Below are 6,170 nucleotides of genomic sequence, written 5' to 3' on the forward strand. Positions count from 1 at the left end.
ACTATCTCTGCATACCACAACTTCGCCGGCCAATGAGGTGCCACCAGGATTAGTGACAGGCCCTGCTGACGTACCCTCTCTGTGACAGGCAGAATCAGTTCTACCGGAGGGAAATCATACAATAGAGCTGGGGGCCATGAGTGTGCCAGCGCATCAATCCCCAGTGGGGCATTGCGATCTGTTATGGAGAAGAATAGTGGGCAGTAAGCATTCTCTTTGGATGCAAAAAGATCCACTGCTGCCCTGCCGAAGCGCTCCCAGATCTGAGCTACCACCCATGGGTGTAATCTTCATTCCCTCACAAGCGGGCCCCCTCTGGATAGAAGGTCCGCCCCCAAATTCAGGTGCCCTGGAATGTGAGTGGCCCTGAGTGACAGAAGATGAACACTGGACCATAGCAATAGAGAATGAGATAGTTTTAGCAGAGGAAGTGAACGAGTGCCCCCTTGTCTGTTTATATACGACACCACTGTTGTATTGTCTGTCCTGATCAGAACATGATGGCCTGTCAGAGCCAGACGAAAATGTCTCAGGGCTAAGAACACTGCTAACAGCTCCAAATAGTTGATGTGAAGCCTGCGTTGTTCCTGTGACCACGCCCCCCTGACCGCGGAGCCGTCGCACACAGCGCCCCAGCCGCTGAGGGAGGCATCTGTTGACACCACTTTGCGAAACAATACTCTGCCTATCGGAGAGCCCTGACGTAATAGCCTGGGTTCCCTCCAGGGCAGAAGGGCTGACATGCATAACGGTGTCACCGTTAGCCTCCTGTTGAGGTGGCGCGCCGCACATAGGTGGTGAGACCGCGCCCACCGCTGAAATGCACGCATGTTCAACAGCCCGAGAGGCACCACAGTGATCATAGACGCCATCATTCCCATTAGTTGTAAAAACACTCTGAAACGAAGTTTGTGTTGCAACTGAAACAGAGCAAGGCAGCGCTGAAACGCGGCTATTCTGTGCTCTGAGAGACGTGCTCGGCTGGTAACGGAGCATATCTCCAGGCCCAGGAATGAACACTGTTGACTCGAAGTCAGTGAGCTTTTCTGCATATTTACTGAGAACCCTAAAGTCTGAATGTGAGACAGAACTAGTGTTGTCTGTTTCTCTGCCTGCTCGCTTGAGCTCGCTATTAGCGCCCAGTCGTCTAAATAGGCTAATATGCGAATGCCTTTCTCCCAAAGAGGAGACAGCGCCGCCTCGGCACACTTCGTGAACGTTCGGGGAGCTAGTGACAGGCCGAACGGCAGCACTAGGTACTCGTAGGCCACGCCCTCGAATGCAAACCTCAGAAACTTTCTGTGGCGCGGAAAGATCGCTATATGAAAGTAAGCATCTGTGAGATCGATCGTAGTGAACCAATCCCCCGGGCCTATTGCATTTAGCAGTTGCCTCAGGGTAAGCATTTTGAACTTGTATGTTCTTAGAAACGTGTTCAATATTCTCAGATCCAAAATAGGACGCAGTCCTCCCCCCCTCTTCGGAACGACAAAATACCGGCTGTACCAACCTGAGTTCGCTTCCGAAGGAGGCACCACTTGAATCGCCCCTTTGCTCAGAAGAGAATTTATCTCTTCCCGAAGCACCGCTGCGGCGGGTTCCGACACCTCGGTGTTGATTATGGAAGAGAAGCGCGGTGGCTTTATGCGAAACTGTAGTCGGTATCCCATAGCGACTGTGTTTTGCACCCATGTCGAGACTGCGCATGCGCGCCACTCGAGAACGTGGGACGCCAACCGGCCCGCATTGATTTCTGAAAGGGGTCTGCTGCCCCCTGGCGTTCCGCCAGAGTGCAGCCTCATCGATGGCACTGGGCTTTTTTGTTTTGCAACATTGTAAACAGGAAAACTCTTTATTGGTTTTAATAATGTTACATTCACGTGGCTTACAAAATGCACCATTTTTGGGGCAATCACACTGTAAACATCGAGGGTACTTGCTGTAAGTCCCTGAGAATTTTTTAACACGCCCCAACTGGGGTTCATAACTCGAACATAAACACTTGTGTGTGAGGCGGGGGGGGATTATGCTTGGGAGACTGTGTTAGGGAAGTGCAGCGCCGTTTGGGACTGAATTCCTGAACATAACATAGCGGCCTCTTGGGCGGCATTGAGAGAGGATAAACAGTGTCTCCCTGCTGCCAGAGCTCCTCTCCCTTTAAAATCTGAGCTAGAAGGAGTAAGGATTCTTCCTCCTAGTCGCTGAATCCTTTCGGACGCCCGGTGGGGGGCCCATACCCCAGGCCGACTGCCGTCGGTTTTGCTTACCGGTCGAGAGCTCGAGCTAGCTGCCGGCGGTGGTCTCTTATGAGGTGGTCGCGGAGTGGTCATACTTCGAGCCTGTTTGGGCTTCACCTCTTGTCGCGGAATGATGTCTCGCAACGCTTCGGCCTGTTTCCTTCTGAAGTCAAACTTTGCCTGAATGGCATCGAGTGACTGGCCGAACAAACCCTCAGCAGACAGCGGTTCGTCCAAGTAGACGGCCCTGTCTCTATCTGGAATGTCAGAAAGCGTTAGCCATAAATGCCTCTGTGCTACGCCATCCCTCTCCCGAGGGAAAGAGCCGCACAACGAGACATGCGCAAAATGTAGTCTGTCGCTGTCCTGACCTTGTTAAGCAGCGCACAAAACGGGCTCTCCTGAGGCACCAGTGAGCCGAGCTCTGCCAAACACATTGCCTGATATGTTTGAAGCAGCGTAGCGGAGTTGAGCGCACAAGCAGTGCCCGCTTGAGCGCGGTAAATCTTCTCCAGCTGGGCAGAGGAGAATCTACAATGTTTAGACGCAAGGAGAGTAGGGCCAGACACTCCATGATTAGGCGAGGGTGCCAAATAAGCAGCCAAAGATGGCTCCATTGGCGGTGGGCTAACTAGTCCTGCCTTCTCAGCTTGTCCGTAACCGGGCACTGATACACGGGTCGACAGCGGCTTGCTCCATGACGACGTTAACTCGCCGACAAAGTCGGGAAACATGGGCAAGCAGTTCTTAACGGTTGTCGGTTCAGGAGGAAGAAAAAATCCCACGAACTTTGACGGTTTTTGAGCCAGCTGCGGGGAGGGCCACTCCACTTCCAGCTTCTCGGCCGCTCGGCGGTAGAGAGTAAAAAATGAAGTGTCATCCCGAGCGGCTAACGCAGTAGCAGCGGAGCTCTGAGCAGGCGGCAAGATTTCATGCTCGTCCTCCGACAAGCCCTGTATCTCTAGGCCGATGTCGAGCACGTCATCGTCCTCGAAAGCATGCTGCTCGGTGCCTGGCTGCTGGCCAGCGCTGTAGGAGAGCCCACGGTCCTCCGACCCCTCGAGATACTCCATCTGGTCCGCCCAGCTAAGTGCGGGGACTTCTGACGGAAATTCCTTGTCAGCAGACACAGGCGAAGCTGGGACTGCTGATTCGGAAAGGAGGGGGTCCTGCTGAGCGACTGTATTTCTCCCCAGGGTCCTTTCCACGAACGTGACCCGTCTTTCCAGCGTTGAACGCCGGAGCTGGCGACAAAGCGCACATGACTCTGGCTCAGCTAGAGCTCTCCTAGCATGGAGAATTCCCAGACAGACGGGGCACGCTTCGTGCTGGTCCTTCTCATGCAAGGAGAAGCCGCACTCCTGAGGACAGGGGCGAACAGCGGACCTCTTCTTAGCTACATTAGCTTCCATGCTCATGCTAGCTAGCGCTGTTAGCACAGCTTAACAGAAGCCAACTAAACTGAGATGTCGCCAATGTTCTGACTGACAGAGAACTTAAAAATCAGCGCTCCGCGCGTAGACGACTCACCAAAATGAGGCTGTTGTCGCTAACGCCAACAAGAGCAGTTAAGCTGATTTTAAACGTAGTCTTGTAACGTAAAACGTAGAGTTTACTAGCAGCACCTAGAAAACTCTACGGAAAAGGTGTTCACAGCGAGGTGAAGAGCGTAAGAACTGAGGGTCAACCGTGGCGACGATGGTTTATAGGTGTAGGCGGGGCTACACCTACGTCACCACAGGTTTGCCTGCCTTTACGGCGTAAATAAAGGTGGCTTCAGCCAGGACATGAGAGGGCGTGATATCCCATACTATATGTGTTGTACCAAGTGAATCGACTTAAAGGGAACTAAATAAAGTAAATGAAAAAGGTGCACCACAAACAAAGATATAAACAATATTTACAAACTACATATAATAAACTGTCTCACCGGGGTTAATTAAGTCTGGGAGGCCGATGACGGAGGGTGAGAAGTCTGGGGAATATGTTCAGTCAAATATAATCCGGTTAAAAAATCTTCGAAAGAAAATGATCCACCACAGCAGTCTCTCCTTCTCTCGTCCAAACAAATAACACCAGGGCTGGTGCACCATTACATTTTTGCTATAGAAGGGCAAGGCACATGCGCACTTCGTATGTGTGTGATGCATTTTCCCCCTTGGGGCTTGCCATAGTGTTAAATTCAGTTTTGATGAATGGTGGAGAATAAACATTTAAAAAGGATTTTGTGTGTTCTCGTTTTTATTGTTTTTTATATTACAAAGTGTTTAAGCAAACCCGGCATAAATGCTCGGTCACATTAACAAGAGTGTGGTAACGTTATCTGTAAAATGGCTGGCAAGTTGTTTGTGACGTAGAACGTGGGCGGACATTATGCAAATATGTTACATAGTGACGTGGATTCGTAAAAGTAAAAATAGATTTGCTAACAACTCATTTAGGCGAATGTGAGCCCACTCTTTTTTTTAATAGACAAAAACTTTATTTATCGTGCACTGTGAGCATCACAGATAGTGCAGATAGTTTATGTTCACATACAGCTACATGACACACTGTATGAAAGATAATATTTTACAAAGCATAATAGGACCTCTTTAATGTAAGATAAGTACAGTGCTCAATCTGCATAAAACTGCATAAAATATTATTGCACATGAGTCCTTATTGCACACAGAATTAAAATGAGATGTAGGTGAAAAAAATGTACTGTCATTTAATGCCCTTTATGGCAACAGGGTAGAAACTGCTTTTTAGTCTGTTTGTCCTTGTTTTAATGCTCCTGTATCGTTTGCCTAATGGCAGCAGTTCGAACAGATCATAAGCAGGGTGTAAGGAGTCTTCATGAATGTTTTCTCCTCTCCTGAGGCAGCGAGAGTTGTACAATTCGTCCAGAGAGGGTAAACAACAGCCGATGATTTCCTGGGCAGTCTCTACTATCCTCTGAAGTGATTTCTCCTGCTCTGATGGGCACCTGGAAAACCACACGCAGAGGCAGTAGCACAGGATGCTCTCAATAGAACAGCAGTAGAAGGACACCAGCAGTTTTTAAAAGATATTGTTTTTCCTAAGGACTCTCAGGAAATAAAGTCTCTGCTAAGCCTTCTTTGCCAGTTCAGCTGAAATCACGCCCCAGGACAGGTCGTCAGTAATGTGAACATCTAGGAAACGGTAGTCCAACACCCTTTCCACACAGTCCCCACTGATGTGAAGTGGTTTGATGTCCGTTTTCCTTTTCCTAAAATCCACAACAATCTCCTTGGTCTTTGCTGTGTTCAAGAGCAGGTTGTTATGGCGCACCACGCTGTCAGCTGCTCCACTTCGTGCCTGTAGGCAAACTCATCTCCCCCAGAGATGAGCCGCACCACAGTTGTGTCATCTGCAAATTTGGCGATAGTGTTGTAATGCTCAGCTAAAATACCTTTAACTAATGTTACAAAAAAAAAAGAGCTCTTTATTTTGGTGTCTGAGTGCTTCAAAAAACAGTGCGCAAGAAGGACACAAACCAGACCAATTCAAATCAACCAAAAATACAAAAAATGAAACAAAAAAGGTGCACCAACCAAGACAAACCAACCAAGGAGGGTAAGAACCGTAAAGAAGCAGTGTAGACGGCAATAATCCAAATCGAGCGAAAATCCCGCAAGGCACAGTCTCCTTTGGTCTCCTTAGGCACAATTAAACCATTCGGGCATAATTAATAAAGTGCTGAAGCTTTCATCACTTTTTAGCCGACTTACTCACACACTATAAATTTGGTGTGTGTACAGCGTGAAGAGCACACAGCCCTGGGGCAAGCCAGTGCTGATGCTGATGGCTGAGGAGATGTGTGGGCCCACCCTGACCTTTTGTTTGCGGTCTGTCAGGAAGTCCTTTATCTAAAGACAGGTGGAATAGGGGAGTCTGACAGTGGAGGATGGTGTTAAAAGCAGAGCT

This window comes from Clarias gariepinus, chromosome 13, assembly GCF_024256425.1.
Source record: "Clarias gariepinus isolate MV-2021 ecotype Netherlands chromosome 13, CGAR_prim_01v2, whole genome shotgun sequence".
Classification (NCBI taxonomy): Eukaryota; Metazoa; Chordata; class Actinopteri; order Siluriformes; family Clariidae; genus Clarias; species Clarias gariepinus.